Source organism: Carica papaya, chromosome 6 (assembly GCF_054855325.1).
Source record: "Carica papaya isolate Zhongbai chromosome 6, ASM5485532v1, whole genome shotgun sequence".
Classification (NCBI taxonomy): Eukaryota; Viridiplantae; Streptophyta; class Magnoliopsida; order Brassicales; family Caricaceae; genus Carica; species Carica papaya.
In genome coordinates this window covers 22,630,200-22,638,042 of record NC_142314.1, presented here as the reverse complement: position 1 = coordinate 22,638,042, position 7,843 = coordinate 22,630,200, and the positions used below count along the sequence as shown (strand labels likewise).

The 7,843-nt window shown below is 38.3% G+C and overlaps 1 long non-coding RNA gene across 1 annotated transcript; it reads left to right on the top strand.

The window, feature by feature from the left end:
* Positions 1–547: 547 nt before the first annotated feature.
* On the top strand, positions 548–6,954 carry LOC148253412 (uncharacterized). Its single transcript, XR_015821533.1, has 3 exons — positions 548–839; positions 953–1,016; positions 6,728–6,954. It is a non-coding gene; the product is annotated as an uncharacterized LOC148253412 (long non-coding RNA).
* Positions 6,955–7,843: the final 889 nt, after the last annotated feature.

Below are 7,843 nucleotides of genomic sequence, written 5' to 3'. Positions count from 1 at the left end.
TTGGGGATTCACACACGTTCTATCTTATAAACCTCTTTCACTCTAGGAGGAGTTGTCCTATGAAGAGATACCTATTAGCATTTTAGATCATAAAGAAAAGTTGTTTCATAATAGAACCATTCTTTTCGTCAAAGTTTTATGGAAGATGAAGTTACTTAGGAATTGAAGTCAGATTTTAAAGCTAAATACCCTCAGTTATTTGATGTCATATAGCAATTTAGAGGACTAAATTTTTTTAAGGGAGGAGATTTTAATGACTATAAAAGTTCTTATTGATTCAATTAATGAATTATGCATATATTATTAAGTTAAGAATAAATAATATAAACATATAAATTCATTGAAGAGAATTGGATAAGTTCAAAAATTATAAAAATTAAGAAAAATTATTCATAAGGATCAAACTGAAAACAAAGTGGATAATTAGGGAAAATCTAAAATTTCAAAATAGGATAAGTGAAAGGGTTCTGCCTAAAGTGGGGTAAAATTGTAATTTTGAAAAGTTGACACCCCAGCAGCTGAAGTGTCCTGAAGAACCAATCAAGGGAAGCCACGAGTACGAGACACATCCAGAATGCATTGGTTAGGGACGAACAGCTAAGATTGTGCCACACATTCACTGCGTGACAGATCATAGGGCTGAGATGAGATTTTTAAAGATAAATGACTCATATCACTCTATTTGAATCAATGGCCACGATTTAAAAAGATTGCCTGCAATAAAAAATTAAATGCAGAGATAAGAGAATACTGAACCCTAATTAGGGTGGTGGAGAAGGAGAGAAAAAGATGACTTCTTGAAGAACGACTTCACCAACTCTTTTGAACACTGAAGCAAGGTAACTTTCTATCAGTGTTTAGCTATTAGTTATTAAACCCGAGCCGAAAATGCCCTTCATATTCTAGATTGAATGTTGAGATAACATGAATATGTTTACTCGTGAGTGTGCAGCTACAGGTTGAAGAAAGAACTCTGTACCTTAAGTCAACCTAGTCCATCAGAAATCCAGGGAAGGGTAAGAGTAATTTAGACCCTAAATCCCCATATCAGTGATAACATATTCAATTTTAGATTCCAATTTGTGTTATAGTATTATAACATGATGATAGTCTTAACACTTATTATTATTTTTAGTATATGAATGCATGAAATAAAGAGATACCCAAACTAGGTGAACATGAATGTCGGCGATGTTATTTGCGATTTAAGGTTTAAGATTTCTTTAGGATTTCGAGAGGAAGGAGAGATATAATGGGTTAAGTCTCTAGTGGCCTGGGTCGATAAATTTGTAGGATCAAGATCCAAGCATATGACGGGCCGAGTACATAAAAAATGGGTTAAAAAGGAGATCCAAGCCTTTAGTGCCCCGATGTCATAAAAAAAATCGATTAAAAAAAGAGACCCAAGAATTTGGTGGGCCGAGCCCATACGAATTTGGTTAAAAAGGAAAAGGTGGGCCAATTAAAAGAAGAAAGGAAAATATGATAAAAAAGGGGAAGGAAAAAAAAAACTACTTGAAATAAAAACCTAGATGGGCTAGGCCTTATTGGGCCTTTGGTCCATGTGAAGTGGGTACCAAAAATCTAGCAAATGAAATAGATAGTTAGTAATAGGAAAAATATAATTGGCCAAATAAAAATATATTATTAGGCCTCTGATTCAAGAGCCATCGTACCTGGGCAATGGATAATGAGTGGGCCGAGGAAATGAAGGTTAGGATTATGGCTAAAAGTCCAAAAGATTAATTAGTTAGCTAGAGAAAAATTATATTAAGTAAATGAGTAATTAAATATATCTATGACTGTAATATTAATGATAATAAAAAATGTCACACACCAAAATTAAAAATGATAGGACTGCATTAAAAAAACAAGGATACTAATAAGCATTAAGAAGCTAAAATAAAATCTTTACAAAGCTCCACTTGTGGTATGAGAGGTATGAATGTTTGAGATTGATAGAAAATCTTATTATGTGGAATTATCGAGATTGTTAGGTTGATTATGAATTAACAAAATGATCAAAATATACACATCATGAATTGAAGATTTTTTAGGTTAAATGTAAGAATCAAAATTCTTAAGAGATCTTTTAAAATTAAAAAAATTAGAAATTGATAAGTTAAGTGAATTAAAAATTGATAAATTAGACTTTTAGAAAAAATAAGATAGGGCTTGCGTTAAATTTAAGTTGAATTAAGTAGGAAAATCAAAATACGATTTCAGAGCTAAAGAAGTGGCTGACTATTGCACTTGTGTTAACCTTGCCGAGTGGATCGGGGGATATACAGTTTACAGTGATGCCTTCTACCTAAGTCTGAGTTGTGTTTTGATGTAGTATGGGAAGGTCATAGCCTATGGGTCCAGACAGTTGAAGAGTCATAAGAAAAACTATCCCACCCATGACTTAGAGCTTGCCGCAATCATACATGCCTTGAAGACTTGGTGCCATTATTTGTATGGAGAGACCTTTCAGATCTATACCAATCACAAGAGTTTGAAACACATATTCACTCAAAAGGATCTCAACATGCGTCAAAGAATGTGGATGGAACTTCTTAAGGACTATGATTGTGACATCTTGTATCACCCGGGTAAGGGCAACGTGGTAGTCGATGCACTCAGCAGAAAAAGTGCAGGTACATTAGCCCATTTGATGGTTTCAAAATGCAGGCAGATTGGGGCCACACAACAGGTACGGCTTCAGAACTTGATGAGAGTCACATGTTTGGGTCACTTGACCGTTCAGCCTAAGTTAATCCAGAGAATAAGAGAAGCTCAGTCCGCCAATTCCACCCTAGTAGCCCTCAAGAGAGATGCAAAACAGGAAGTTAGCTCAGAATTTTGAGTCTCCACCGATGACAGTGAGTTAAAGAGGGACATCATGACAAAGGTCCATACCTTAAAGTTTGCCATGCATCCCAGAAGCACTAAAATGTACAAAAGTATGCGACCCCGATTTTTGTGGAATGGGATGAAAAGAGATAACTGACTTTGTTTCTAAGTGTTTGGTATGTCATCAGGTCAAGGCAGAACATCAATACCCAGGGGGGCTATTTCAGCCATTACCGATCCCGGAATGAAAGTGAGAACATATTATCATGGAGTTCGTGATAGGATTACCTAAGGCACGCTCAGGACATGATGCCATCTAGGTAATTATTGACTGGCTTACCAAGTTTTCCCACTTCTTGGCCATTAGGATGACCGATCCCTTGGACAAGTTAGCAAGAATGTATATTCGGAAAATAGTCAGATTACATGGAGTGCCAGTGACTATAGTGTCCAACAAGGACCCAAGGTTCACTTCTCAGTTTTGGTATAGTTTTCAGCAAGCTATGGGAACAAAGTTGTCCCTTAGTACTGCATTCCACCCTCAAACCGATGGACAGTCAGAAAGGACAATCCGTACACTTGAGGATATGCTCCGACTTGTGTCCTTGACTTTGGGGTCTATTAGGACGACCATCTACCCCTGATAGAGTTCACCTATAACAACAGCTACCAACCGAGTATTGGCATGACTCCGTATGAGGCATTATATGGGCGCCCATGCAGATGGTCGATTTATTGGGAAGAAGTGGGCGATAGAAAATTGTTCGGCCCATATCTGATAGATGAGACTACATCCAAAATAGTTAAGATCAGGAAGAACATTCAGATAACTCAGAACAGGCAGAAGAGCTATGTGGACACCTGGAGGAGGGATTTGGAACTTGAGAAAGGCGATCGGGTGTTCCTCAAGGTCACTTCCTTCAAGGAAATTAGTAGGTTCGGCAAGAGGGAAAAATTGAATCCCCAATTTATTAGATTATTTAAAATCTTAAACAGAATTGGTACTGCCGCCTATAGACTGGTACTGCCTTTAGAACTTTTCAGGGTCCATAATGTGTTTTATGTGTTCATGCTGCGCAAGTACAACCCGAACCCCTCTCATGTCTTGGCCCACGAGCCTCTTCCACTCCAGGAGGATCTGTCATACGAGTAAGTACCAGTCGGCATTGTGGATCTAAAGAGCATATTACTCCGCAACCAAGAAATTCCCTTTTTAAAGGTCATATGGCAGAACCACACACCGAGGGAGACCGCATAGGAGCTAGAATCAAACTTTAGAGTCCAATATCCTCAACTTTTTAATTGAGAGTGAGAGAAAAATTTGAGGGACTAAATTTCTTTTAAGTAGGGGGAGAGTTGTAACACCCACAAAAAAAAAAGAAAATAATAAAATAAAATAAATAAAAGTTTTGTGTATAATTAAATAATTAATAAATATAATTTTTTATTAATTTATTTTATTTTGTTGTATTTTATTTTATTTTATTTGGGGTAAAAATTGAATAATGATGAAATTGAAAATAATTTTATGGAAAATGGGTAATAATTTGGGTTCTGAGGGTATTTTTGAAAGAAAAATTGAAAACCAGGGGTCAAAGTGCAATTTGGAGAAGTTCTGCCACGTGGGACACCCGGTCAGCAGCCCCGACGAACTAGGACACGCCGCATGGCAATGGGCGCTGACGCGGTGCCACGTGGGCGATCTGCATGCCCGCGATAGAACGGCCCAGGTCCGTTCCCACGCGCATAAATGGCCTGGATGCGCTCCCTCCTAAATGCGATCAAACTACTAGATTCAAACGCGATCGAACGGTCCAGATTAGATCGCGATGAATGGCCTAGATTTACTCCCTATTTAATCGCGATCAGACGATCCAGATCAAATGCGATGGAAAACCCATATCAAAAGCGAATGGATATAAATAACCTCCATCCGCACCAAACCCTAACCCTAGCCACCAGACTGCCTTACCGAGAAGACAACCCAACCGCCGGGGAGCCGATCGCCGCCACCCGCCGCCGCACCGGAACCCTTTCCGACCGCCAAAAAAGCTAAAAACTTCCCTTTTTGCACAAAATTCAATTTTAAGCTCACCCATGGCCAAATCAGAGCAAAAAGACCGGCCAATTGGCCAGAAAATGCCAACGAAGCCCAGCAGCGCCGCTGCGGGTAATTTCACAAAATGCCTCCGATGAGACCCTTCCCGATTCCCGTTCTGTATAATGTTTTCACTGTTTTGATCATTGTGTCCTTTATAAGTTGACCGGAGCAAAACACCCAACTGCAATATAAGCCGGAGGAGTCACCGCACCAGAGAGCCCCGTCGCCGGTGAGTTTCAGTTTTTCGTATTTTTTGGGCCAATCGAGGCCCTTTAACATATTTTTTTACAGGGATCGATATAAAATCGGTCGAATTCAATCGAAAACAGCCGACCTGAGGCAGACTGCCGCCACGAAAACCAAAAACCTCTTCTACAATTATATAAAGAAACTGAGATTTCTAGATTTTGTATCCAATTGAATTGCGAAAATATTCTAATTTTCTTCATGAATTATTAGAAACCAACCTCTTGGATTCATATTTTATATAATTTTTAGTTTGTAGTCCGAAACCAATAATGGCAAGAACCCCTATTCGCAGGAATTTGAGGAATTCTCTATTGAATGGTACAATGGTCCGCGGGCGGTGGCACTGTCGCCAGAGCATGGCGGAGCCGCCATGCTGGCATTTTAAAATTGGTCGAGTGGGTCCTGGGACTGATTTTGGGTTTGTTTGAAACATTTGTAGGTACTATTAGTGTGTTTCGATTACTGAAAAAAATTCAGGGAACCCAGGGACTGCCCGTAGTGCGGTAAATAGCTTAGCTTTTCGGGCGTCAAATCGAGTAAGGATCCCTCACTCTATTTTCTATCGTAGAAGTGAAGTCTAGATAAATAATAATATGGTATTTGTGTAAATTAAATAAATATACATAATTAATTATGGATTGCTAATGGAACCTTAACCAAAAATTGTTCTTTGTTAATTCCTGTTGATTTATTTTACAGTCTAAAAGCATGATGAAATCTGATTTATCAATTTTATGGTTTGAATGCATGAATTGCTACCTTACATGACTATGGTTTGATTGAAATTTTGAGATATGATTGCATTCCCTGAGGCGTGTTTGTTTGCTTATGTGATCATGGTTGATTTGGAAAATGGAGACTAAAAGAAAACGGAAAAGTTGTGTGATTAAATAAACAGATGGAACGGCAGCCTTACTAGATATTCTGGGAGCTGATGGACGAACCGAATACATAGAGAATCCTACCGTAAATGTTGTCTCATACCGGACGGGGTATGGAGACTTGGTAATTTGGCACTCATACCGAACGGGGTATGGGGATGGCCCGCTTCACTCTCATACCGAAAGAGGTATGGGGACGGCCCGCTTCACCCTCATATCGGACGGGGTATTGAGGTTTAATAACTTGGTGCTCATACCGGATGGGGTATGGAGACGGCCTATAATTGAGATTGTTAAACGAAAGGAGTCACGTGTAGCAGGGACATCCCTATGAACCCCCATGGATACTAGTAGGCTGGTGAAAATGTAACAATTATTGTTTGGTTATTTGACGATGTGTATAGATTTATGATGTGTGTTATGTTGCTGATCTTACATGAAATTATGATCCGTATGATATTATTGTTTGCATAAGTTATTTTCATAAATTCTACTGTGGTAAGTGAACGGTAAATGATTTTATAATTGATAAATAAATTTTCTAAATTTAGTGCTCCATTAGTTATTTTTATTTTTATACCCACCTTTATTTTTGTGTCAGTGATATACTGTGATATCCTTACTGAACTAGTGTAATTCATTCCTTATTTAACCATTTCAGATCAAGATGACCAGGTTCCATAGCCCGATCCGCAAGAAGATTGCGAGTAGATGCTTAGATATTTTTTCTTTTTCGTTTATTTCCTTATTTCTTGTGTTTCTTTCAAATTGGTGAATTTCGTAATGCTGTTTAGTACTTTTAAGTTATTGTGTAAGGAATGTAAAGCTTAACCCTTTTATTTTACTTCTGCACTGAAGTTATTATCTATTTCCTTTGAATTTCCAGAGTCGTTATACTTTGTCACTGGTTACAACGCAAAATGGGTCATTATTGACAGGTTGACCAAAATCGCCAATTTTCTATCAATCAAAATAACAAACTCCACCAGCAAGTTAGTCCACCTGTATGTCGAGGAGAGTGTTTGACTCCATGGTGTTCCTTCATCTATTGTTTTAGATAGAAATCACCAATTCACCTCCTATTTCTGGGACAGTTTTCAGGAAGCATTTGGTTCATGATTGTACTTCAGTATTGCCTATCATTCTCATATGGATGGTTAATCTAAACGTACCATCTAGACACTCGAAGATATGTTGCATGCATGTGTCCTCGACTTTAGTGACAACTGGTATGAGTCATTTCCCTTATGTGAATTTGTTTATAATAACAGTTATCATTCCAGCATCGGCATGACTCCGTATGAAGCCTTGTATGGTAGCCCTGCCATTCCCCCACTTGCTGGAACAAAGTCAAGAACCAGCATAACTTAGGACCAAATTATATTTAAGAGACCATTAAGAAAGTCCCCATTATTCGAAAGAACCTAGCCATTGCTCAGAGTTGCTAGAAGAGTTATACTAACAACCGAAGAAGGCCCCTAGAATTTATTGTCAGTGACTATGTTTTCCTTAAGATCTTATGTTATAATAAAAAAATACGATTCGATAAGAAGGGTAAGCGGAGCCCCCGTTATGTGGGACCTTTTTAGATTGTGAAACGTATCGGACCTGTGGCATATCACCTCGCTTTACATGATATTTTCCATGTCTCAATGCTTAAAAGGTACCACACTGACCCTTCTTACATCATTCCTCACCAAGAAATGCAAGTCTAAGCAGACATGACTTACGAGTAGCTGCCCGTAAAAATCTTTGGTTAGACTGATAAAGTTCTACG